At 37.1% G+C, this 26,500-nt stretch overlaps 1 long non-coding RNA gene across 1 annotated transcript in view; it reads left to right on the top strand.

Annotated features, from left to right (window-relative positions):
- Positions 1-3,159: 3,159 nt before the first annotated feature.
- Positions 3,160-26,500, top strand: part of LOC118764621 — a 24,747-nt gene continuing 1,406 nt past the window's right edge. Inside the window, exons 1-2 of the long non-coding RNA XR_005000433.1 lie at positions 3,160-3,286; positions 20,603-20,608. This is a non-coding gene — a long non-coding RNA (uncharacterized LOC118764621). The remainder of the gene's footprint in view (positions 3,287-20,602; positions 20,609-26,500) is intronic.

The raw sequence follows: 26,500 nt of genomic DNA, 5'->3' as shown, positions 1-26,500 counted from the left end.
AACCTTGGCAGCATTTGAACTCAGAACTTAGAAGAAATGTTGCTAAGCATTTTTCCCCGATGTGATAACGATTCTACCAGCTTGCTACTTTTACACCTGCATTTGTATTAACAATAGAAATACTCAGAAACTTTTGCAATGAATTATCTGCCACAGATTTAAGAATTTCTCACTTCTTTGCAAACAACATTATGGTAAATCATTGCCTAATTTAGAAATTGTTTTAGTTGCCGAATCAACAACCTGTCTCTAACAGTTTCTTTCATTGTTTTACTTTTAAAGTAAAGCCAGAAGACCGGTATAATGGTGAATTACCATCAAACTGAGCCATTAACCTAGTTTCAATTCCAAATTGGAACCATTCCATTTACATTTCCATGACCTTCACAAATTCCTATTCTTATACATCAGAGGTGCTACAACCATCATTTTCTTTAAGAAAGCTCATCCCATTTCCCACAAGTCATTTTTCCATTCCAATGTCATTCATGTTGTTAACTATTCCAGTGCATACAGTATATGTAAAATTGTTCTCTCTATCTTTTAGAGATATGAAGGCATCCATTATTATCTTTGGTCTGTCAGAAAAACAGTAACTTACCTTTAATCGAACTAGCATCCATATATGATCTGTAGCTCTCCTCAGCTTTTCTCAATTCCACTCACAAGGCTTTGGTTAGCTCAGCGCTATATTGGAAGACACTTGCCCAAAGTGCCATACAGTAGGACTGAACCCAAGATCGCATGGTTTGAAAGCAAGCTTTTTAACCATGCAGCTATGTCTGAAACATTGCCAAAACCCTGTATTGGCATGGTTCAACATCAACATTCTTCAAATTGGTATCCTTACACAATTATGTAATTTCAGTTATTGGTAGAGGTTATTTCAGCATTTACATTTGGGAAAGGCATGAACATCTCATTATCCAATTTTCTCTCCCTTTAAATAAACATATAAAAAGTATTTTACACTCAGTTAAAAGAAATTGTGAAACCAACCTCTACCTAAAGCATATATGAACAGCTGTTGTGAAATACCATAGGATGTCATTAAAATAAGATAAAAGAATAGAATATCCTATTTTTAGAAAATAATACGTCCCATGGAATCTATTGTTACCATTGTTTCATGATAGCTTACGGCAGGCAATTGTTTCCATTTGTAGTTTTATAATACTAAACAAATTCTTTTGGTGAACAACACGAGTTCTTTACTATTTAAAATTGCAAATAATGAGCTAGGGACGGGGCGGGGGATACAGCGATATCATTACTGAGTAACGAATATTTAAAGCTTCACAAACTATTTTTGTTTCAATAATATCAGAAAACCTTACATTGCCTGATAGAAGAATGAAAGGGCAAAGGGGTGAGCAACGGAATAAATAAATCTTTAGTTTGTAAATTAGGAGTCAAATATTTAAATAGTTTCTATTGTCTATCTCCTCCCCGAATTATAAAACAAGTTCTCTAAAGTTATTTTATACAGTTAATTTGTTTGTTTTTTAGAGTAGGGTGATTATATATCGACAGTTTTAGTTAGGACTGAGCGTAGTGACAACAGAGTAATCTCCCTTCAATGTTTTCATTCATTCGTTTGTCATTTTGTTTCCATCTGTTCTCTCACCTCAATAATGTGCTTTGGTTTTAATTTGATACTATCTACATCTTCCTGTAATTTAAAGTCTATTGATCTATTTAACGTACGATTATAATAATTTAATACTGTTTTCTTCATTCTTCACACCACTGAAGAGGAAAAGAAAATTATCATCCTTCCGCTTTCTCACATGCTGGGAGCTTCTACGTGATTGTTTTAACCGGTTAGAATTAGCAACCAAACTGAAACCCTACCACCTTATAATGAAAATGACACGATGCGCAATGTAGTTCTAGTTATACAAAGAGGCATGATCTAGGGCTAACAACATTTCACAAGCCTTATCTCACGTTCACTTAATGAATCTGTTTACTTTTTTTACGGGTCCTGTTTGTTTTCTATTCTAGTCTCTTTAAAATACGCCCACTCCTCATCTAATAACGCTTCGTTTGATAAAACCGGGTTGGGACAGTCTTTCCGAGAAAGTCTCTCAAAAGTGAAAGTAGTATTTGTTCGGCAATTTCCGTAAAGAAATTTTTATTTCTTTAATTTTTTTTTTCAGTTGATTCGCTTGTGTTTATGTATTTTCTGTGTATGTATTATGTGTTTATGTGTGTGTGTACATATATGTATTATACATACATGCACATAAGCACATATATTTACATACACACATATATACACATAAAATACATAAGCGATTCAGCTGAAAGAAAAATTTACGGAAACTGCCAAACATACTTTCAGTTTTTATTGACTTTCTCGGAAAGATCACTCCAGATTGGATATAAAATTCTGCTTTTGGTAATAAACGCCACCGAGTTTAACCTTGCTTTCATCCTTTTAGAGTTGATAGAAAAAATGGTGCCAATCGAAGAAGGTGGGTTGGTGGAACTGTAAAAACGTTGGAAAGGATACTTTGTGTTATTTGTCCCAGATCTTTGTGTCCTTAGTTCAAATCTCACCATAGGCTGCAAGGATGGCAGACTTAATCCATTACTCTGTGTAATCCCACCACCTGGCACCTTCGGGCCAGGTCCCCTGATTAAGGATGACTTCCTACCTCCCTTCAACCTGTCTCAAAGGCCCTCCAGAAGGATCGTGGGCTCTGTCTTTCCTCCTACTAAAATGTTAAAAAATAATAATAATAATGAAAGGAAATGGAAAAAATTGAAATTCTCTGAAATCATTCTTAACTAAAAATAGTTTGTATTTTTCTTTCACTATTTACTGTGTATTAAATCTAGAAGTTCTAAAGAAGGTTAAAAAAAAATATTGCTTTAAGCCTGGAATCAATAACTTCTTAGAATGACCCACTTCTGGTATTTCTTTTTACATCTGCCCATGGCCTATATACATGTGCATGCGGGGGTACATGGTTAGTGCAGGGCTGGTCAACCTGAAGCCTGCTGCTCACAGACTTTTATCTTGCAGCCCGCTTGATACTTTCTTGAAGTATTGTGCGTAATTTCAAAATAAAATTGTTTGTGTAAAACATTTGTTTCAAAATAAATTTTAAATTTATAAGTGGCTTATAATTTTAAACAAACAAGTATGAAAAATTCTTGATTCTGTAATTTGGTTGTTTGACTATTAGTGCATAAAGTATACAAGTGGCCCTCAAAAATTTTTCTGTGATTAAAGTAGCCCGCAATGTAATTCAAGTTGGCCAGGCTTGGGTTAGTGGTTAGGAGTTCTACATTCATGATCATAAGATTGTGGTTTCGGTTTCTGGACCAGACAGTGCGTTATAGTCTTGAGCAAAACACTTCATTTCAAGTTACTTCAGTGCACTCTGGTGACAATTAGGGGAAGCAATGTAAAATGATGATATAAGGCACAGGTGTGCTTGTGTGGTAAGAAGTTTGCTTCCCTACCACATAGTTCCTGGTTCAGTCCCACTGTGTGACACCTTGGGCAAGTGTCTTCTGTTATAGCCTCAGGTCAGCCTTGTGAGTGGATTTAGTAGATGGAAACTGAAAGAAGCCTGTCATATATATATTTGTGTGTTTGTCCCCACCTTGACAACAGATGATGTGATTACATCCCTGTAACTAAGCAGTTCAGCAAAAGAGAACCGATAGAATAAGTACTAGTCTTACAAAGAATAAGTCCTGAGGTTGATCTGTTCAACTAAAACCCCTTAAGGTGGTGCTCCAGCATGGCCACAGTCAAATGACTGAAACAAGTGAAAGAATAAAAGAATATTGTTTTTGCTCTTGGTGATGATGATAGGAGTGATGGGGGCAGTGTTAGTGATGATGATGATGATGATGGTGAAGAAAAAGAATAAGGTGGTGGTGACAGCAGTGACAATGACAAGATTGGTGGGGTTGGGGGTGGCAATGGTGATCATGACTACAGATTCATACAGTTGTGTATACCTACCTCTTACTGAACACAATAGTTCTTTCCTTATACAGACAGCTGTTTCTTTATAAATTCAACAATATTATGAAGCTCTAACCACAGGTGTTTGGTTTAAATGATGAAAACAAACATTAAAAAAAAAAAAACTTCCAAACTACTGCTATAAAGTAACTTTGACTATAAACATAATTGTAGTGAAATTTATGATCAAATAGACTCCAAAGAGACTGGTGTTGGTCTGAGTCAGCAAGACTTGTATTATTTAGTAAAACTGATTAAAAAAAAAATACAGTGAAAACTTGCTGCAAGGAGTGGAAAACCCAATGTTTTCAGACAGAGTCCTTCTTCAGGGAAAAAAAAATTGACAGGAGAGAAATTAAGGAGAGACAACAGTATTTTACATCATTCATCATTATTGTTGTTTAACATCCATTTTCCACATTGGCTTGCATTGAAAGGCTTGGTGGCAGCGGCAGTGGTGGTCTGAAAACTGTCCAGGTTCCAATTGTCTGTCTGTCTTGGCATGGCTCCTACAACTAGAACCCTTCCTAACAGAAGTCTTTTAGATTCTCCAAAAACTGGCTGCAACTGATAATGCCCATGGGGCCACAGGAATTTCATTCCTCTTTCCTTCTATTTCTCTTTCCTATCACTTCCTGTTCTCATATGAAGCTCCTGTTGTCCTGCATTCCTTATCAGTTACAACCAGTTTTTTTTGTTGTTGTTGTTGCTTAATTTAGAGTAGTGCTTCTCAACCACTTTTTACCTATGGTCCCCTCATACCTATCCTATTATACTTTTATACTCTTTTATTCTTTTACTTGTTTCAATCATTTGATTGCGACCATGCTGGAGTACTGCCTTTAGTCGAGCAAATCGACCCCAGGACTTATTTTTTGTAAGCCTAGTACTTATTCTATCGGTCTCTTATGCTGAACCACCAAGTTATGGGGACATAAACACACCAACATCAGTTGTCAAGTTGGGAGGACAAACACAGACACACAAACATATATACACACACACACATACATACATATATATATATATATATATATATATATACGACGGGCTTCTTTCAGTTTCTGTCTACCAAATCCACTCACAAGGCTTTGATCAGCCCAAGGCTATAGTAGAAGAAACTTGCCCAAGGTGCCACACAGTGGGACTGAACCTGGAACCATGTGGTTGGTAAGCAAGCTACTTACCATTCAGCCACTCCTGTGCCAATAATAATTAAATGTTATAATTAAACATTATTAGGAATTGTATGAAAAAATTGTTAAAATATTTTGTGTATTGTAGAAGTATAACCTATTTATTACACAATTTCCACAAAATCTTATATGGATCCCTAAGGGCCATATGAACCCCAGTTGAAAACCACTGCTTTAGAGGATGTAAAACTGCTGCCTCTCATAATTTCACTCCTGCCAACTTTTCTCTGGAGAAGGACTGTGTCTGAAATGTTGGATTTTCTACTCCCCATTGTGAAATATCTTGGCTTTTAACATGAGATTTTTAACAGAAAGAGAACAGGCTATTCATCAAAGTTGACATGATGTGAAGATCAAACTACAAGACCCACACATTTTCATTTGCTCAAATAAAAAAAAAATGTATAGTCATAGTAAGCTGTGCAGTCAAACAAACAGGTTGAAACGTGACACATTAATAATGTTAGATCACTGGTTCACTTCTAAGCAACACCAATTAAGGCATTACAAGCTTTAATTCTTCTTGAAAAGAGCTGAATAAGTTTAACCATTTTCATGGTTGTGCTTCTAACAAAGTGCAGTCTTACTGTAATTTTAACTGTAGTGAAGAATTTCAAAAACTGTATGTGTGGTGAAGTGTAGTGTGTGTTTGTGTGTATACAGGGTGCAGTGAATAAACTGTCATCTACATTATGAGAAAATGAAAATAATACTGACATATCATTTTAACAGATATATTTATCAAAATTACAAAAAAATATCTTGAAATACTAAAAAGTAAATTTATTCAATAAAATTGCCATTGGCTTCAACTACGGCCTTCAGATAACTTTGAAATGTCCTGCAACTCTTCTGGGCGGTCTCTTTGTTTAAGTAGGTGAATGCTACCATAATATTGGCCTTCAGTTCATCTTTGGTGTTACAAGGAATCGTTTTTGGTCTCTCACTCAGTTGCACCCCACACATGATAATGAAGGGAGTTGCAATCTGGGGAGTTAAGTGGCCAGATGTTAGGGGTGGTGTGGTCACAGAAATTGTGACAGCCATGACTGGGTTCTCCTGCTTGTGTGGCATGGTGTAGAATCCTGTTGCCAGACATCGGGTTTTCCAGCAGCTACCCTCTTCACCCAGGGCAGCACTACTTTCTCCAGGCACTTGATGTCAGCCTCTGTGTTGAGTTTGAGGCTGTGTGGCAAGACGAATGGAGGCATAATATTGCCATCAATTGTGATCACTTCAAACAACATGATGTTGACTGGATGTTTGGTTTTTATCACTCTCAGTACACAGCAAGCCAACGGTTGTTCTGTGTATTCACCATCTGATCCTGGCAGAAATTTTTCTCGTCTGAGAAAACCAAAGCATGTTCAGTTGGAGGGGATGCTTGAGTTTGTTGAAAAGCTTCATAGTGCTGTCTTTCCTCTTGTCCTTGATGGGTTGGGATAAAAATTGGCCATTTCTCATCTTGTATGAGGAATACCAAATGTCTTTATGCACTACCTGCCTGATAAGAAACTCAGACACTCCCATGTCCCTGGTGATGGACCGGATTGACTTGGAGGGATCATTGTCAATCATGGCCTGGATCTCACCAACAGGTTCAGGAGTTCTTTCCTTACCAGAATGATCAGAGTAAGCTTTCCGAGTGGCCATACCTTCATAATCACCATTAGACTCAACCAACTCTTTCCAAATCCTCTGCACTGTCCTCGGATTGACACCCAAACACTCTGAAATGCTCGTATTGGAGCTTCCAGTATGAATGCCAAGCAGTACAGCATGTCATGATCGGTTTCTTTCAATTTCCATCTACTAAATCCACTCACAAGCATTTAGTCAGCCTAGAGCTATGGTTAAAGATACTTGTCCATAACCGTGTGGCTGGGAAGCAAACTCTTTACCACATAACCACAATGCATATATAAATGTGTGTGTGTGTGCACGTGTGTGTGTGTGTACACATACATATACATACTCACGCCCATTTTTTAACTATTGCATATGAAATAATTTATTTTATTAAATAGTAAAATAAGTGACCATATCACAATTAGACAGTTTGGAATATTTCTAAAACCAGGATCAGCAACTTACTTTTTTACATTAATTTATTGATTTATTTAATTATTTATTTTATTTATTTCATTTATTACATTTGCTAATGACTGAGTATTTCTCATGGTGGCGGTGGGAAGAAGGGTGTAAGAATTCAGAAAATTCATGTTTAATAAAATTGTCATGTTTGATAAAATTAATATGGCTTTTAAGTTTGTCCAACACCAAGGCTAGGAAAGAAGGATTGCATGCCTCATAATCTCTAATACATATTCTCATTAATAAGTGGGGTGGGCAAAAATTTCACTAACATTTATAGGGGAGGGACCTGGTATTTATTAGCCTGGTTATTAGCCTAGTATTTATTATTTATTAGTTCCATTGTATTATATCATTATATCTTGCATAATAAAAATATCACTGCATATCCTGCCCCATATTTCCATCAGTTGCATTGCTTATTTTAGCAACAATTAAAACAAATCCTGTCACAAAAATCTATCTAAAATCCATTAACATTTCAATGGCTCATGAATAAAATTAAATTTCAAAAATTTTTAGAAAAGGGTCACGGCCCACAAAGAACACCCTTCCTTGCTTTTGCCAACGCCTGTTTTAAACAAAGAGGTTTCACCATTCAATTATCGAAGAAGGTTCTTGATATTAATATGAACAATTTAACTCATTCAGATTACTCTGTTAAAATATAATATCTATTCTCATTGTTTTGAATCAATCAAGTATTATCTCATAGCTTCAAGATTTTCATGATGTGATTGTTTATTTTTAGAATAACATTGGACACCGTTTGCATGATGGTGACACTATTTCACAACTCTCACATGATGTCAATGTAAGGAAACAGCCTCAGTCTCACATATACACACACACACACACACACACACACACACACACACACACACACACACATACACAGACACACACACACACATACACACACACATACATACACACACACACACACACTCACATTTATATATATACATGGTGCTATGTCTTTTCATCAAACATCTTTTCGTCCACATCTTTTGGTCCAACGTCTTTTTGTCCGATGATTCTTTAGTCCCACAACAAATCCTATCAATAAAATTCTCAATGGCTATTTGATTTTGATGGTCACCTTGTTCTCTAAAGAGTTTATTTAAAATTGGACAAAAAATTGTTGGACAAAAAAAAGGCATCAGACCAAAAGACGTGGACAATGTAACATCAGATGAAAAATTGGGTTACATATATATATATATATATATATATATATATATATATATATATATGATGAGCTTCTTTGACTTTCGATCTACCAAATCAACCCACATGTATTTGATATAAGAAGTGTAAGAAGCTGGATCCAGACAGTTTGAACATAAAACAAGTAAAACATTTTGGCCGGATATGGCCAGTTTAACCCTTTAGCATTCAGAATTCTCTGTCAAATGCAATGCTTATTTATTGACACTCATATGAGTGAGTCATCCATTACTTTTTAACTTTGAGATTTCAATGACATCATTCTTTTATTCTTTTACTTGTTTCAGTCATTTGACTGTGGCCATGCTGGAGCACTGCCTTTAGTCGAACAAATCAACCCCAAGACTTATTCTTTGTAAGCTTAGTACTTACTGTATCGGTCTCTTTTGCCGAACCACTAAGTTACGGGAACGTAAACACACCAACATTGGTTGTCAAGCAATGGTAGGGGAACTAACACAGATACACACACAAATATATACACATTTTCTTATTTTCTTATTTGTTTCAGTCATTTGACTGTGGCCATGCTGGAGCACTGCCTTTAATGGAACAAATCAACCCCAGGACTTATTCTTTGTAAGCCTAGTACTTTTTCTATCGGTCTCTTTTGCCGAACCACTAAGTTATGGGGATGTAGACATGCCACCATCGGTTGTCAAGTGATGGTGGGCGACAAATACAGACACACAAACACACACACACACACACATGGCAGGCTTTTGTCAGTTTCCATCTACCAAATCCACTCACAAGGCTTTGGTCAGCCCGAGGCTATAGCAGAAGACACTTGCCTAAGGTGCTACGCAGTGGGACTGAACCCAGAACTATGTGGTTGGTAAGCAAGCTACTTGCCACACAGCCACTCCTATGCCATTGTTTATTTTAAGAGTAATATTGTAAGATAAGTGTGAGGTCAGATGTAGCCAGTTCCAAGATAAAACAGGTAGATTATTTCAGCTGGATATGGCCGGCTTAAATGCTGAAGAGTTAAACAGGCAGTTTTGTACCACAGAACTAGGGAGTTTCAGGCAGATTCCTATCATCAAAGAATTTAACGTGATCAATAATTAATCAGTGAAACTGCATTGATAACCAGCTCACAGCTGATATTATGAAAATTTTGACATCAAATAATAAAAGTGAAGTTATCAATATTTATGTGTTTTTGAATGGTTAATATGTCTTTCAGGCTGTAATTACTTTAATTTCAACAGTCTCAGATCAAATCATTTACCTGACAAATACACATCCGCAACAACTAATCAGACCCTCGCTTAAATTAATCGTTAATCAAAACAGCTTTTTTCCCGCTCTAATTTTGATTCAATTTTGATTCACATAATCCATTTATCTCTTTGATGAGTCAATACATTGTCAACTAAATTATTACCTTATAAAATTAAACACTGCCCAAAGACTATGAAATATTTCTAAATTAATACAAGGTGACAAGCTGGCAGAATTGCTAACATGCCAGGCAAAATGCTTAATGGCACTTTGTCCATTTCTATGTTCAGAGTTCAAATTTCACCAAGGTTGACTTTGCCTTTCATCCTTTTGGGGTTGATAAAATAAGTACCAATTGAACTCTATGGGTGATGTAAGCGACTAGCCCCTTTCCCCAGAATTGCTGGTCTTGTGTGAAAATTTGAAACCAATATTTCTAGGTTAATAAATTCTAACCCTTATTTACTATAAATATTCCCATCAGATATCTGTAATATATTCTATTATTCTGTTATCAGTTTCAGTTAGTGCTGGGGCACTGCCATTATTATTTATAAGTAAACTTCAAGGCAACAAGCTGGCAGAGACGTTAGCACACCAGGCAAAATGCCTAGCGGTATTTCGTCTGTTTTTATGTTCTGAGTACAAATTCTGCTGAGGTCAACTTTGCCTTTCATCCTTTTGGAGTTGACAAATTAAGTACCAGTTGCATACTGAGGTTGATCTAATCAACAGGCCCCCTCCCCTAAAATTTCAAGCCTTGTGTCTGGAGTAGAAAAGAATAAAACAAAATTCAGCAGAATTTTTCAACACAATTCAAAATTATTTCTGCCTTTGTAAAACTTGAAACACAGAATCATTACTCACTCTTACTCTCCCTCTTTCTCTTTCTTTCTCCTCCTCCCCTTGTAAAACCTTAAACACAGAATCATTACTCACTCTTACTCTCCCTCTTTCTCTTTCTTTCTCCTCCTCCCCTTGTAAAACCTTAAACACAGAATCATTACTCTCTCTCTCTCTCTCTCCCTCTCTCTGTTCCACAGACACATGTGCACACTCATATTATAACCAACTATTTATTTATTTTCAATTTAAGTCATTTCCTTTGTTATTCGAATATTTCTCTTTGTTTTTTCCCCTCATTGATTCTCTCTTTCACTCCCTCTCTCTCACTCTCTCGCTCACACTCCAGTTTTCCCTATCTCTCTCTTTTCTACCTAATGTGGCTGTCCTTCTGCCAAATTGTATCTACATATCTACAAAGGGAGATGACAAAGGACCAAGATATATGACACATTGTTGTACTCAAGAAGACTCACTCACCATGACAGAATTGATATCCTAAAACCACCTTGGTAATGGGTGTCATGAGGGGCTTTGCCCTGTCACCCACATTTCATCCTCTAACACCCAAACGACACTGGTGCTAGCACCACATAAAAAGCACTGGTGCTGGTACCATGTAGAAAACATTGCCGCTGGTGCCACATAAAAAGGAATGGTAATAGTGCCATGTAAAAAGCACAGGTGCTGGTGACACATAACAGACACTCAGTACACTCTGTGGAGTGGTTAGCATTAGGAAAGGAATCCAGCTGTAGAGAGCAAGCCAAACCAGACTATGGAAGCTGGTACAGCTCCTAGCATTGCTGGCTCTGGTCAAAGCATCCAACCCATACCTATTTCTTTACTACCCACAAGGGGCTAAACACAGAGAGAACAAATAAGGACAGACAAACAGATTAAGTTGATTATATTGACCCCAGTGCGTAACTGGTACTTATTTAATCGACCTCGAAAAGCTGAAAGGCAAAGTCGACCTTGGCGGAATATGAACTCAGAACGTAGCCGCAGGCGAAATACCGCTAAGCATTTCGCGGCGTGCTAACGTTCCTGCCAGCTCACCATACCAGCATGGAAAACAGACATTAAATGATGATGGTTATATCTACTTATGTCTCTCTCTGTCTCCCTCTCTCTCTATGCATCTCTTTGTGTGTGTATGTCTATCTATCTTCCAGTCTTTCTATCAATCTTTCTGCCCATCTATTTATTTCTATCTAACTAGCTAGATATTTCAAATATTCACCCTCAAATAATTATGATTTTATTCGACATATTCCCCTCTCAGATTCACATACTTATTGCAGCAGTCCTTCAGTTTTTCTAAGCCCTGTAAAAGAACTTGGAAGGCTAAGCCACCAACCAGGCCTTTCACAATATCCTTAAAGCCAGGAACTTTTCAGCACCCCCTCGTATAATTGTAAGGCCTGCTATAAATACATATTTCTAAAAATTGTTATTTCTAGCAGGTCAGGAAATGATGTCTAGCAGACATTCCCAACTTTTTCTCTACCAAGGAGCTCTTTTATTTAAATGAATTTTTCCATGGACTTCAAGCTTTCAAAAGACCTGTTTACTCAACAAATTTCAAATTCAGCTCATGGACCCACAGTACTAGCTTTGTGGATATCTAGGAGTTCTCACTGAACAACAGAGTGGATAATACTGACTGGACAGAAACTATAGGGTGGTTCAGCCATTATGAGGAGCATAGGTGTTTTCCTTAGTCAACAGATTTTAATAAATATTTTCTTTGGCCACAGACAAATGACAAGGATATAAGATTTCATGAATCAGTGATCAAGAATCTAATGTGATTGAATTCATAATAGTAGGACAACTGTAAGAACTGGTTTGTCAGCAATATAGCTCTAAAGCAGTTATGCACAAATGTTTTTAAGGTGAATGCACTATAATAATAATAATAATAATAATAATAATAATAATAATAATAATTGTGTACAGTGCTCAGGTGCACTACAACTCATCTAAAGTGTATATATAATCAGGTGTAGTTTCGGCAAATTTCGGAAAGCATGAGGGCCTTAAAGGATGCAGTGTCATGGCAGTCAACAACTGACGCAGGCAGTTTATTCCATGCTTCAGCAACTCTGAGCGTGAAAAAATGTTTCCAAAAGTCATGGGAGCTGTGTTGTTTTCTGACTTTGTAGGCATGTCCACGTGTGTTAGACACATGGAGATCAAAAAGGTGTTCAGTGTTGTTGTTGGTGAGGTGGTTGATAACTTTGTGGGTGTTTACCAAGTCCGTCGCCAGATGCCAGAGCTTCAGTGAATCCATGCCCAGGGAAACAAGGCGCTCAGAATATGGTAGGTGTCTGATGGAGGGTATGCGTTTGGTTGCACGTCTACTAAGTAAAATCAAGGTTATTCATTGGTATGCCATTCAGAAAGTCCCACAGGCTGCAGTTTGCTAAAGTGAGTACTGCCTGTCAGCTCTAGAAGAATGTGGTACTTATTTGTCAGCAATAGTGCTCTATAAATACAGCTCTAGATAAATGTGAATACAGATCTGCCAATAATACAGCTCTAGATAAGTAATTAGTTCTGACCAATCATTAGCTAAATAACACTAAGCATTGCCTCTCATCACCACAGCTATAAATAAAAAGTGGTATGGAAACAAACAGACTAGTCTGTTTCAGAGAACTTTCTAACCAGGGACTATCATGGATAATCTCTAGTAGTCCTTGGCCTGGCAGTTCTACCAAAAGGCACTACTAGTTCAGCATGAACTCTTCAGACATAGAAGTGCAATCAGACAGGCCTGACAAAGATGTGCACAGAGCAACAAAACAGTTTTGTGCACATTCATTCAGTGTCTGGGCATTTCTGACTTGTGGAATTGTCAAACTGTAGCTGTCACATGTTGAACAGATCCAGCCTACAGCCAAGTCTATAGTGATGACTACACCAGTGCCCTTCTCTAACTGAGCAGGAAAGCAGTTTTCTTCTCTCTGGTGGCTATAGCAAAAGAGGTTGCATAGAAGATGAGGCTGATGGGTATGAAGAAAGAAACTTGCCTCTTTGGTAGAATCTTCACTGACTTTCAAGTTTCACTTGAAAGGGAAGGTATGGTTGGAAAGAGACTTCTTGTCTCTGACTGAATTTATTGAAAGATGGGTGAAATTGGTAAAAATGGCAAGAGTGGATAAATTAAACCATCTTAATCAGAAACTCAATCTAAAATATTATATAACAAATGAATTTGTAATATTAATCATTACAAAAGGAAAATCACCCTAAAAGATTTGTTAATATAAAATCAATGTGCTGTCGCAAATATACGGATACACAAATGTTTTCAAATATGTTCTAAGCACAAATAGTGAATGCATATTATTGATAACAAGTGGAAATTTTTGACATTGATACAAGGCCACAATTTTGTTGAGTAGAATATTGTTGGCAGAGTCAATTCCCAGTACATGACTGATATTTATCTTATCACTCTGCAGTTTAATACAAGTCGAAGTTGATAGTAATGTTTAACTCAGATAAACAAGGGAAGAAAAGTAAATACTAAAAAACATTTGGTTATAGCAGAAATTACCCTTGGCAATTCTACCTTTGTTATAAAAAGATGTCTTCTCCAAAAGTCCTCTGGAGATTGAAGGACAAAGACATAATAAGAACCAGGGTTTAGTTCAGGAGCAGGGTCAGGTATAAGAGTTAGTGTTTAACTCTGTATTCATGGTTTGAATGGTCAAGATATATAGCCTTCCTGGATAAGATGCTGGTCTATCACAAGTAACATTCCTAGAGATTTAACACATATTCCATTTGATTTGACATATACTCCAGATGATTTAACAGATGTTCCAGATGATTTGACACAACAGATAGATGAAATGAGGCATTCAACAATAATATTTTTTCTTTCTTTTTGAAACACACTGAAAAGCATGCAGCAGATTTGAACTTTTAAATTCATGACCTATGAGCATGTAATCCAATACCTTATCTAGTGATCCTTCTCAACTCTGCATCACATTAATTTACTTTACAATATTGATTTCTTTAATATTGTCTTAAGTTATTTCTTTAACCCTTTTGTTATCCTATTTCTGTTGAAATACAATTCCTCTGTTTCAATTAATTTTGAAAATAATGAATCATCATCATCGTTGTCGTCGTCATTATCATCATCATTATTATTAAACCTTAAAGTGGTGAGCTGGCAGAATCATTAGCATGCCAGACAAAATTCTTAGCGAGAGGCATTTCATCCATCTCTATGTTCTGAGTTCAAATTCCACCGAAGTCAACTTTGCCTTTCATCCTTACAGGGTCGATAAATTAAGTACCAGTGAAACATTGGAGTCTATGTAATCAACTAGTCACCTGTCCAAATAATGTCAGGCCTTATGCCTATAGTAGAAAGGATTATAATAATAATAATAATAATAATAATAATAATAATAATAATAATAAACAGTTATAAGTTTAAATAAAGAAATATAGATAGAAGTTTCTAAAATTTGCTATAAGTTGAAAAAATAGGTTTTTAATAAAACTGAATTAGCAAAAATATATTCCAGTATAATGCTGTGTATTGAGAGGGATTTTGGGGGGTTTGAATAATTCACCTCTGGTAACATACATGTTTCATTCATCATCCTTAAACAAACCTTATTCAGGGACCTTTTGAGCAGGATAGGTTAAGCGACATGAAGAAAATTCTAACTGGGTCCCACTTGCAAGCTCATGCGCTGTTTATCTTGATATGAGATCACCATGTCACACACTTATGGTGGTGATGCATGTGCCTGATGTACTCTTATCAGACGAGTAGTTATGATGGGTATCTATTGGGCTTAGTATATATGTACTCCAGGATCACTTTGATGATGTGTACTGCTCTCTCACTCAATAGTAATAATAATAATAATAATAATAATAATAATAATAATAATAATAATAATAATAATAATAATGATAATAATTGTAATAATACTAATAATAATAATATAATAATAATAATAATAATAATAATAATAATAATAATAATAATAATAATAATAATAATAATAAATGTTAAACTCTTCAATCACTATCAATAAATATTGATTTCCTGTTTGCTGCAACCAAATTACTTTTGCAGACAGATTAAACCAGATTCTACCATTCCAATCAAATTAAACAAATCTGATGCAATACTCAGTAAGATTAAGCTAATCTGGTCTGTTATTAGCAGAGTTATAAATTCATGTCTCACTTCTTAGACAGACTACATTCATTAATTATATTAACGAAGGATCATTGCTTTAGCAACTTTGTTATGTTCGTTAACATCATTTCACTTATTAATTAGTTCATTGGCTATGTATTTTGGTACTAATTGTTTAACTTGATAATGACTTGATGTGGCTATTTATCATTGTTTTTTGAGAGACTTACTATGAGCGTAAGGTGGATGGTTGTTATGGGAAGAGAGGGCAATGGTGGTGGTGGTGGTGGTGGTAGTCTTTGTAGTAGTTGTAATAGTGATGTTTATTATGATGATGTAGTAATAACCCCAAGTCAGCTTCATTCAAAGACGTTCCAGCCATGACCTTCTAGATTTTTTTATGTATATCTAAGAGTACATTGTTCAACATATTTAAAGATATAAAGAACAGAATATCCTGGAGAGTTTTTTACAATCTAACAAAGGTATGGAAAAGTAAAGGCAAAGGCTTCAAAACGAAGCTGAGGCTGTTCAAGACATTGATCTGACCAGTATAACTCTACAGGTGTGAAATCAGGAAGGTGACAAAAATGGAAGAAAAAAACTATGGGCAACTTCCATTTCCCATACTTAAGGAGAATGCTCGGCATCAAGTGGTTGCAAAGAGTCCGAAATGACACAATTGAGATGACAACGGACATCAACAGGATAAGTGATGAAATAAGATGCAGATGCTGGAACTGGATTGGACATGCCCTCAGACAAAATTGAAAAAGCTATTCTATGGTGGCACTAAAGTGACAGCCTGTTGGGGAAAAGAACAGCAATGCACCCTTAAACTACATGGCAAAGGACCATTGACAAAGAAAGGAGACAAGAAGGGTGGAGAAGCTGGAATTAGACCAGGACAGTGGCAGAAAACGGAGCTTGTAGTAGAAGACCCAGGGCTATAGTAAAAGATAGTTGCCAAAGATTCCACACAGTGGGACTGAACCCCAAACTACATGGTTGTGAAGCAAGCTTCTTAACTACACCTATGCCTATATAATGATGTAATTGTTTAGTCTCATGTCAGTACTGACCGAGTACTCACAGACCTATTATCAAAGATATTCTACCCATGAACATCCCATCATTGTTATTTTTTCTTTCGGACATATTATATGTAAACCTCATCTAATACATCTTCCCTTTTTTTTAAAGATGAAGTATGATTGGAGACACATCTGGCTGCTATTTCTAGCATGCAGTGCAATTTGTTATTCTGTATGCATCTCAGATAGTCCTGCATCGTGATGCTCCCATGCTTGAAGAGTTTATGTCTAACTTGTAATTACCTCAGTAGCACTGCCAGGCCAAAGGTTTCTGGAAAATATTCACAGTAGTCACCAAGCTGAAAATCCTCCAAAACAGACCAGCCACTTCATTTTGATTGACACCAAGAGATTCCCCAGCAATATCATCATTTACAAATAGTTCTCTGTGGAATCACCCAAATGATAAAGAGCAGTGAGTGTCTGATAATATTCAAGATGCCAGGTGCCCAGACTTGATTTTTTTTCTTGATACTCTGTCCAAGTGTTAAGCAGTAGAAAAGTATGCCTTACAAACAAGGACCACACCAGCTCACTGTATTGGAAAATCTGCAGGTAGCACAGTCCAATCACATTCAGCACATCAGCAATCATAGCATGCGAAGGCTGCCTTCCAGAGGTACATGTCCCCTAAAGTGGAAGAGCAAACACTCTAATCTCATCAGATTGGGTTTGAGGTAAAGCATAACAGTCAGATGGTGAGTTATAATGGAAGCAATATAGGCATTCGCTATTTTGGCTCAACATTTCAAGGACAGTTTCCATTTAGTCCCATTTCCACTTATAATCTCATTCTAATTCTTGTCCATCTGGAGATCTGGACCACACCAGACCTTGAGTAGTCTAACCAGTCCATTTATCCAGTAACTTATTCTGTTTGATGGCATAAACTTGCCTCTCCAAATGCCAAGCTACAAGACAACTCAGTTGCCCAGATTTATTTTTGCTCTTGCTCTCATCTTATATTCCTTTAAATTGGCACTGACTATCTTTACTGTTGTGTGTGTGTATGTATGTGTGTGAGTATGTGTGTGTGTGCATGTGCATGTGTGTACATATACAGGGTGATTCAAGTCACCATACATAGGAAAAATCTTTTATTTTTTATAAGAAACAGTTAAATAAAATAATTGTTTCTTATAAAAAAATAAATTATTCTTATGTATGGCGACTTTTGTATATATATTTGAACCTGTATATATATTCGAACTCAGAACGGAATGACAGGTGAGATATCACTAAGCATTTTGTCCAGTGTTCTAACGATTTTGCCGACTCGCCTTCCTCTGTCTTCCTTTCTATTGGACTTTCCTCTGTTTCTGAAGAAGAGCGTTGCTTGAAATGTTAAACCATCTTTCTTTCCTTCCCTGAGCTTCGGCTAATACTTTACATGTATCATGTTCTCATGTTGTTATGTCTTTTTTGTGTTTGTCCTTCTTTTTTTGAATTTACTATATATATATATAAGGTGCAGAAGTGGTTGTGTGGTTAGAAGCTTGCTTCCTAACCACATGGTTCTGAGTTCAGTCCTAGGGCTGACCAAAGCCTTGTGAGTGGATTTGGTAGACGGAAACGGAAAAGTCCATCGTGTGTGTGTGTGTGTGTGTGCATGCACGCACATGTGTGTGTGTGTGTGCACGCGCACACGCATGTGTGTCTTTGTGTCTGTGTTTGTGCCCCATCTCTGCTTGACAACTGGTGTTTGTATGTTTACATCCCCATAACTTGGTGGTTCAGCAAAAGAGACCAATAGAATAAGTACTAGGCTTAAGAATTTTGTCTGACTAAAACCACACTCCAGCATGGCCACAATCAAATGACTGAAACAGTAAAAGAATAAAAGAATTCAAACACATACACATATGATATATATACCTCCACATCTACTTCCCCCCAACTACACAACTGATTTTTTGCCCACTATGAAGTCAACTTTCTGTTCACTACGTAGTCAATTTCCTATTCACCATGCAGTATTCTATAACTAATTGTTGTCGCTGAAATGCTAACATCAAACCACTATACCACGTGACCTTTCTCGACCAATTGCAGGCTAACATCTTGGAGAGAGAGTTAAGTCAGTGAAGCAGTAGAATAGCATAATTAAAGCTGGTTGTTGTTGTTGTTATTACTACTTAGTGCTGAGTCAACTCTAATTGAGCAAACTGACAATTTTATGCATTCTAGTCTTAACCAGCACATCTTATTTTCAGGGATTGTATTTAGGATCAAAGACCATTCAAGGTGTCTTTCCATTTTTTCATTCTAAGATGCCAAGATATGATTGGACAAAAGACTTTAAATAAGATCACAAATTAAGTTCAGTAAATAAAATGTATTTCTGGTCAGTGAAGGTACAGGACTTAATGGATAAGAGTATTCAGTTCATGCTTTAAAGGCCATGGGTTCAATTCCTAGACTGGGTGGTGCATTGTGTCCTTGACCAAAACCCCTGCAGTTTTATAATTATCTGGTTAAGCTTGTCCAGGCATTTTTAAGCCACACACACCATCCATTTCGGTCCTGCATTAGTTGAGGGAGGTCTACAGAGAGGCATCCAGTATCTCTGGTCGGTTGATCTACATATGTTGTGTTCAGACTATCTGCTCAAGTACAGCCATGCTTTGATAGCCATAGCAGTAGGTCACTTGCTAGCACTTGTTTAGCTCACCAGCAATGTCCCGCAAAGCACAAGCACCTTTCCCTTATAATAGTAGAAACAGGCTGGACATCTCTATACAGCTGTTTCTTGGTGGGATGAGTTCTCCAAGATATGTTTAAGACTGCTCTTAACATTCAGATATAAGTTCCATCTAGTTTGGATTCCAGTTGTTTGGTAAGAATTCAGGCTGTTGCTCCATATAAAAGAACTGACTCTAATGTTGCATGGAAAAAATTCCTCTTAACACTATCTGCAAGGTTGATTTCCAAACAACATCCAGTTTTTTTAGGGGCCATTCGTGACCACATTGGCACCTATATATTAATGAGTCATACTCACTTGTGACTGCAGGATGGCTATACTATATAATATTTCTGGTTTCCAGATAATTCAGAAATCTTATATAAGATCAGTCTATTCCTCATGTTTATGATTTCCATTGTACATTGATAATATATATCACATGAGATATTTATGTCTTACATATAAAGGTCAAATAAATAAATACTGATCTCAGATAGCTGGATCTTAATGCTTGGTTATTATTCTTAATCTGCCATATCCATCAATGTGAGATTAACTTCACTGATTTCAGTACTAGTGATAGTGGAGAAATGGAATTACAATATTCAAACCATTTTATTTGGATAATGTTATTTCATATAAGGAAAAAAATACTTGTTAATTGAAGATGGAAGTTTTCTGTAAGGGGAATGAAAAGAAATAATCTGAACTAAACCTGGCTTGCACTTTCAACCTGCTGGGAGCATAATCACTGACCACTCTGTCCCTCTCCACCTAAACCCCCTGCTCATGTCCCCACCCCTCTCACATTTACCTTTATGTACCTTGAGGGTACATCCTAATACCTCATTGTCACTATCTTCTCTCCTTTTCCAGCTGGAGTAGCCATGTATCTCCTCTACAGCAAGACACCTCTTCTTGTCCTTCTATTATATTCTTGCCTTTCAACCCCTGGCATAAGCCACCTTCCTCAATGCAACCCACCCTCAGACAGAGCCTTGTCTTGTGAGCTACTTGATGATGTCTCTGGTGCTGGTGAAACAAAAAAAGTATCTAGTACATTTTGTAAAATGGTAGACATTAGAAAGGGATATCCAGACATAGAAACCATATCAAAACAGGCATTGGAGCTGAACACAGTCCTTTGACCAGCTAAACCCTGTCGAACCATCCAATCCAAACCAGTATGAAATATGGATGCTAGCTGCTAGCTGACAACAACAACAACAAGTGGAGGCACAAAGGCCCAGTGGTCAGGGCAGTGGACTCGCAGTCGTACGAACATGGTTTTGATTCCCAGTCTGGGCATTGTGAGTGTTTATTGAGCAAAAACACCTAAGCTCCATGACGCTCCGGTGGGGGTGGTGGAACCCCTCTATACTCATTCACCACAATTTTCTCTCACTCTTTCTTCCTACTTCTGCCACAAAGCAGAGGAACCATGGTGTAACCCACTATGGTGTGGTAAACTTTCAGACCCTAGTCTAGTCTAGATTGAGAATCCTCTGTGCCCTAGGATGGTTCAGCTCTCCACCCATTAAAAGCCACTGTTTACGGAATCAGGATAACAACGTAGCTTTCGTGCCCGTGCAACCACCAGTCTATTGCATGTGGTGGGTGGATCTTCAAGTAGCCACACGCATTCTTGGTAGCTTAGAGTAGGCTCGAATTAGAGATTATTCTTTGTGGCTAATGACGTGTGTCCTGATTGGACGAAGAAGAAGAAGACAACAACAATGGCAACGGCAACAGTGATGATGACTTTCTTCTACTTGTACTTGAGCCAATAAGGGAGCCTTTATGTGTTCGCCTGACCTGCAAGAAAGAGTAACCAAATCTCCCTCAAATCACACCCCACAACCATAAACACAATGATGATCTGGATATTAAAAAACGAAAATAGTATTGTGATAGCTAGAATACCTTTGACCATAGGCCTACTTTAATTAACAATGACCTGTGGCTTAACAATAACCACAGCAACTACAGCAATAGCTCTCTACTTGTCCATCATATTCATATATTTATGTAAAATCTTCAACCTCAACTAGCAGTATTACATTGACATTTACTACCCTTTTGCTATCATATATCTGTTTCTAAGCTGCTGCTGCTGCTGCTGCTGCAGATGATGATGGTGATGATGATGACGACGACGACAACGATGATGACAATGACGATGATGAAGATGATGACGATGATGACGATGATGATGGCGATGATGATGACGATGACGACGACGATGATGACGACGATGATGATGATAATGATGACGACGATGACGACGACGACGACGATGATGATGATGACAATGATGACGATGATGATGATGATGATGACAATGATGACGATGATGATGATGATGATGATGATGATGGTACTGATGATGATGATGATGATGATGATGATGACGACGCCAACGTTGACGAACCATCTGTTTTATCATGTTGCTCCTGCTACAAAGTCAGCCTTGATTTAGAATGATGTCTGCAGCAAATAAGTCCAATTTGAAAGAGACTTGGCTGCTCTTGATATCAGTTAAGTAAACCACATAAAAACCTCTCTCATTGTCTATATCAGTGATTCTCAACCATGTTTTACCTATACACTCCTTTGATTACTATTCTATTCTGGTGGACCCTCCTAGCAATTCAGTGTTTAAAAACTAGTTTTAAAGGTATTTCTTTCAAAATTCCTATTTTGTTATTCACTCATTTTTTCTTGTGTAGGTTGAACCATATAAAACATCCAAGAAAGAAATCTGGATGTTTCTTGCAATAGATACATCTAAGGTATAATTCTTTAATAATGGATATATATAATATGCTATTGTGAGTCCCCAGTTTACTATTTTGCTTGTAAGGATCCCTAAAAATCTTATATGAACCCTAGTTGAAAACTATTGGTCTATATCAGTGGTTCCCAATCCGGGGTCCGCAAAGGTTGTACTGGAAGTCCATGAACTAAATTTGAAATTTCATACACACATATATATATACATACATACATACATATATATATATATATATGTATGTATGTATGTATGTATGTATATATAAAAATATAAATAATACAAATAAGAAAAATGGAGAAACAATTTAGTTGGTTTGTGAGCTTTCACCCATTTAATACAATAAGTAAGTTAATTGCATTGCAATTAAAAACACTTGTGTATTAATAATTTGGGTATTATACTAACAGTATATTGGATAAGTATTATCCCTTAGTGGGTTGGATCCATAACCCCTAACTTACGTGGTGTTAAATATATATATATACATACATACATACATACATACATACATACATAAATAAGGATAAGCATGTTAAAAGGGGTCCGTGGGGAAAAAACTTATTTAAATAAAAGGATTGGTTGAGAACCACTGTGAAATGGTTGCAAATCACTGGTCTTTATCTTTCATTTTCATATTTTTCTGCACTGTTCTTAATCATGGTGTACTAGCAGCCTGGTTTCCATGGTATATAAATGATTGAGGTTGCAATGCTTCCTCGCAAAACAGGTTAATTTCCCCAGCTATTACTGCAACTCATTTACAGCTGAAGTGGACTGGGGTTACATGAAATGAGGTGTTTTGCTCAAGAACACAATGTACCATCTGGGCTGGGAATTGAAACCACAATCTTTACGATCATAACTGCGGGACTTATAGGGCCAAAGCTCAACTCAACTTGGTTTCCATGGCATATAAGTGACAGAGATTACAACACTTCCTCCTGAATGAGACACCAATCCATTGCAGAAAGTTAGTTTCCTAGCTATTGTCTGGGACTCATTCACAGCTGAAGTGGACTGAAGCAACATGAAATGCAGTGTTTTACACAAGAGCACAATGCATCATCCAGGAATTGAAACCACAATCTTTACAACCATAAGTGCAACACCCTAACTAACCACTAGGCTACATGCCTTCACACTTGCAGTTAGATCAGTGGTTCTCAACCATTTTTTTCTACCAATGGACCCCTTTGATTCCTATTTAACTCAGTTGGACCCTCAAAGTTATTGAATGTTTTAAAAAATCTTATTACATTTTCATGATTAAAATTTAATTAGGAACTGTATTTAAAAAAAAATGTTAAAATATTTTTTTAAATGTTAAAACATTGTAGAAGTATAACCATGTGGACCCTGGTTGAGAACCACTAAGTTATTCTTTTACTTGTTTCAGTCATTTGACTGCGGCTGTACTGGAGCACAGCCTTATTCTATTGGTCTCTTTTTGCCAAACCGCTAAGTTATGGGGACGTGAACACACCAACAGCGGTTGTCAAGTGATGGTGGGAGGACAAACACACACACACACACACACACATATATATGTGTGTGTATATATATATACGATGGGCTTCTTTCAGTTTCTGTCTACCAAATCCACTCACAAGGCTTTGGTCAGCCCGAGGCTATAGTAGAAGACACTTGTCCAAGGTGCCACGCAGTGGGACTGAACCCGGAACCATGTGGTTGGTAAGCAAGCTACTTACCACACAGCCACTCCTACGCCTATATTCGATAAGTTAGATATTTTTTTTCCTTTTACTTGTTTCAGTCATTTGACTGTGGCCATGCTGGAGCACCGCCTTTAGTTGAACAAATTGACCCCAGGACTTATTCTTTGTAAGCCTAGTACTTACTCTATTGGTCTCTTTTGTTGAGTTGCTAAGTTACGGGGAACATAAGCACACTAACATCTGTTGTCATGTGATGGTAGGGAGACATAGACAGACACACAAATACATACATACATACATATATATATATATATATATATATATATATATATATATATTTATATATATATGTACATAGATGCCAGTGCCACCTGACAGGCGTCTGTGTCGGTGACACGTAAAAAGCACCAACCGATCGTGGCCATTTGCCACCCACCTCTGGCCCCTGTGCCGGTGGCACGTAAAAAGCACCCACTACACTAATGGAATGGTTGGCATTAGGAAGGGCATCCAGCCATAGAAACACTGCCAGATCAGACTGGAGCCTGGCGCAGCCTCCTGGCTTCCCAGACCCCGGTCGAACTGCCCAGCCCATGCTAGCATAGAAATCGGACATTAAACAATGATGATGATATATACGACAGACTTCTTTCAGTTTCCGTCTACCAGATTCACTCACAAGGCTTTGATCAGCCCAAGGCTACAGTAAGAGACACTAGCCCAAGATGGGACTCAACCTGGGACCAAGTGGTTGGTAAGCAAGCTACTTACCACACAGCCACTCCTGCGCCTATAATAGTGATTTTTTATGAAATTACATTCAAATCCATTTTGGTTTCATGGCCATCACATAGATTCTATGGCAACAGTCTGGAGTGAATGTACAGTAACTCAGAGGCTAATTGAAATGTAGACTCATTGTAGGTTCTTGAGCGAGACAAGTAGTGGGATGAGGGTGGGGTAGATGTAGTAAAGGGTGTGAAAAAAAAACTGAGCTTCACTCAAAAAAAAAATGTCACCTTAGTTATTCACGTGATAGATGGTAATTACTTTTTGCAGCTTTGCTTGCCAAAACTACTGTGTGCATGTATGTGTGTGGTGTGTGTGTGTGTGTGTGTGTGTGTGTGTGTGTGTGTGTGTGCATGTGTATATGTGTGTGCATGTATGTATGTGTGTGTATATGTTTTTGTTTATGTGTATATCTGTATACTTCTAGGAGTGTGTGTGCATGTGTGCACACATACACACACACACATATAAATATATGTACATATACACACACACATATATATATATATATATATATGTATGTATATATACATATATGTATGTATGTGTATACATACACACACACATATATGTATGTATATATATATATATGCATACACATATATATATACATACATGTATATATGTATAGATAGATATGTGTATGTGTGTGTGTGTTTATATGTATATAAGTGCATATGTTTGTGTGTGGACACAAGATGAAATCAATAATAAATGTTCGAGATAATTGTGTTATTTCTTTCTTTAACATCTGAGAATTCCAGACATCAAAGTGGTGTCTAACAATGGCAAACCTTCACAGACGATATACTAGGACAACTACATTCACTAGTCTGTCTATTGCTCTCTTCCATATCTGTAATCTGTTGACCATACCAACCAGCCAACCAGCCAACAAAGGAGTTGCTACATAGTCTGGCAACCTGCTAGAAATAGCAGCCAAATCTCCTTCATGTCACAACCTATAATCTTAAAATTAAAAGTGAAGGCATTTTAGATAATGTAGTCCTAGATACTCCCATAAAGACAAAATGGTCACAATTGGAATGTTTTTGAGCAGGGCTGATCTAGAGCTAAAGATAAGCATGACAATAAATCTTATATACCAGACACCTATGCAATCCATTTTATGGTTGGGTCAGCCAAGAGTGGCTAAACCCACAACCCCATCAAGTTAGCTCCTTGGAAGGGTTTGAAGGAGCCCAGCAGCATGAAAAACAACAGTTGTGAAAGTGATGGCCCAAGATATCGTTCTACATCACGCTCTTAGAGAAGGCATCAAGGTGGACCAAAAAAGGTGTGTGTGTGCATATATATGTGTGTGTGCACGTGTGCATGTGTGTGTGTGTGTGCACGTATGTGTGTGTGTGTGTGTGTGTGTGTGTGTGTGTGTGCAAGTGAGCACTACTTGACAATCAGTATTAGTTTGTTCACAACCCTGTAACTTAGCGGTTTGGCAAAAGAGACCAATTAAATAAATATCAGACTTAATAATAAAAACTGATTAAACCCCCTTTTATAGGTCCTTGTAGCAACTACATAAGTAAGACAAGAACCTTATGTAGGAGCTTTCTTCCTCACTGACTACAATGCTGGCATCTTTCTGCAAATAGATGGTCTTCCCATCACCCCATCCCAACTGTTCAATGGATATAGAAGCATGAGATTGAACTCAAAACTCATTCTTTG

Source organism: Octopus sinensis, linkage group LG1 (genome assembly GCF_006345805.1).
Source record: "Octopus sinensis linkage group LG1, ASM634580v1, whole genome shotgun sequence".
Classification (NCBI taxonomy): Eukaryota; Metazoa; Mollusca; class Cephalopoda; order Octopoda; family Octopodidae; genus Octopus; species Octopus sinensis.
The sequence above is the reverse complement of the archived record's forward strand: the minus strand, read 5'-3'. Positions and strand labels throughout refer to the sequence as shown.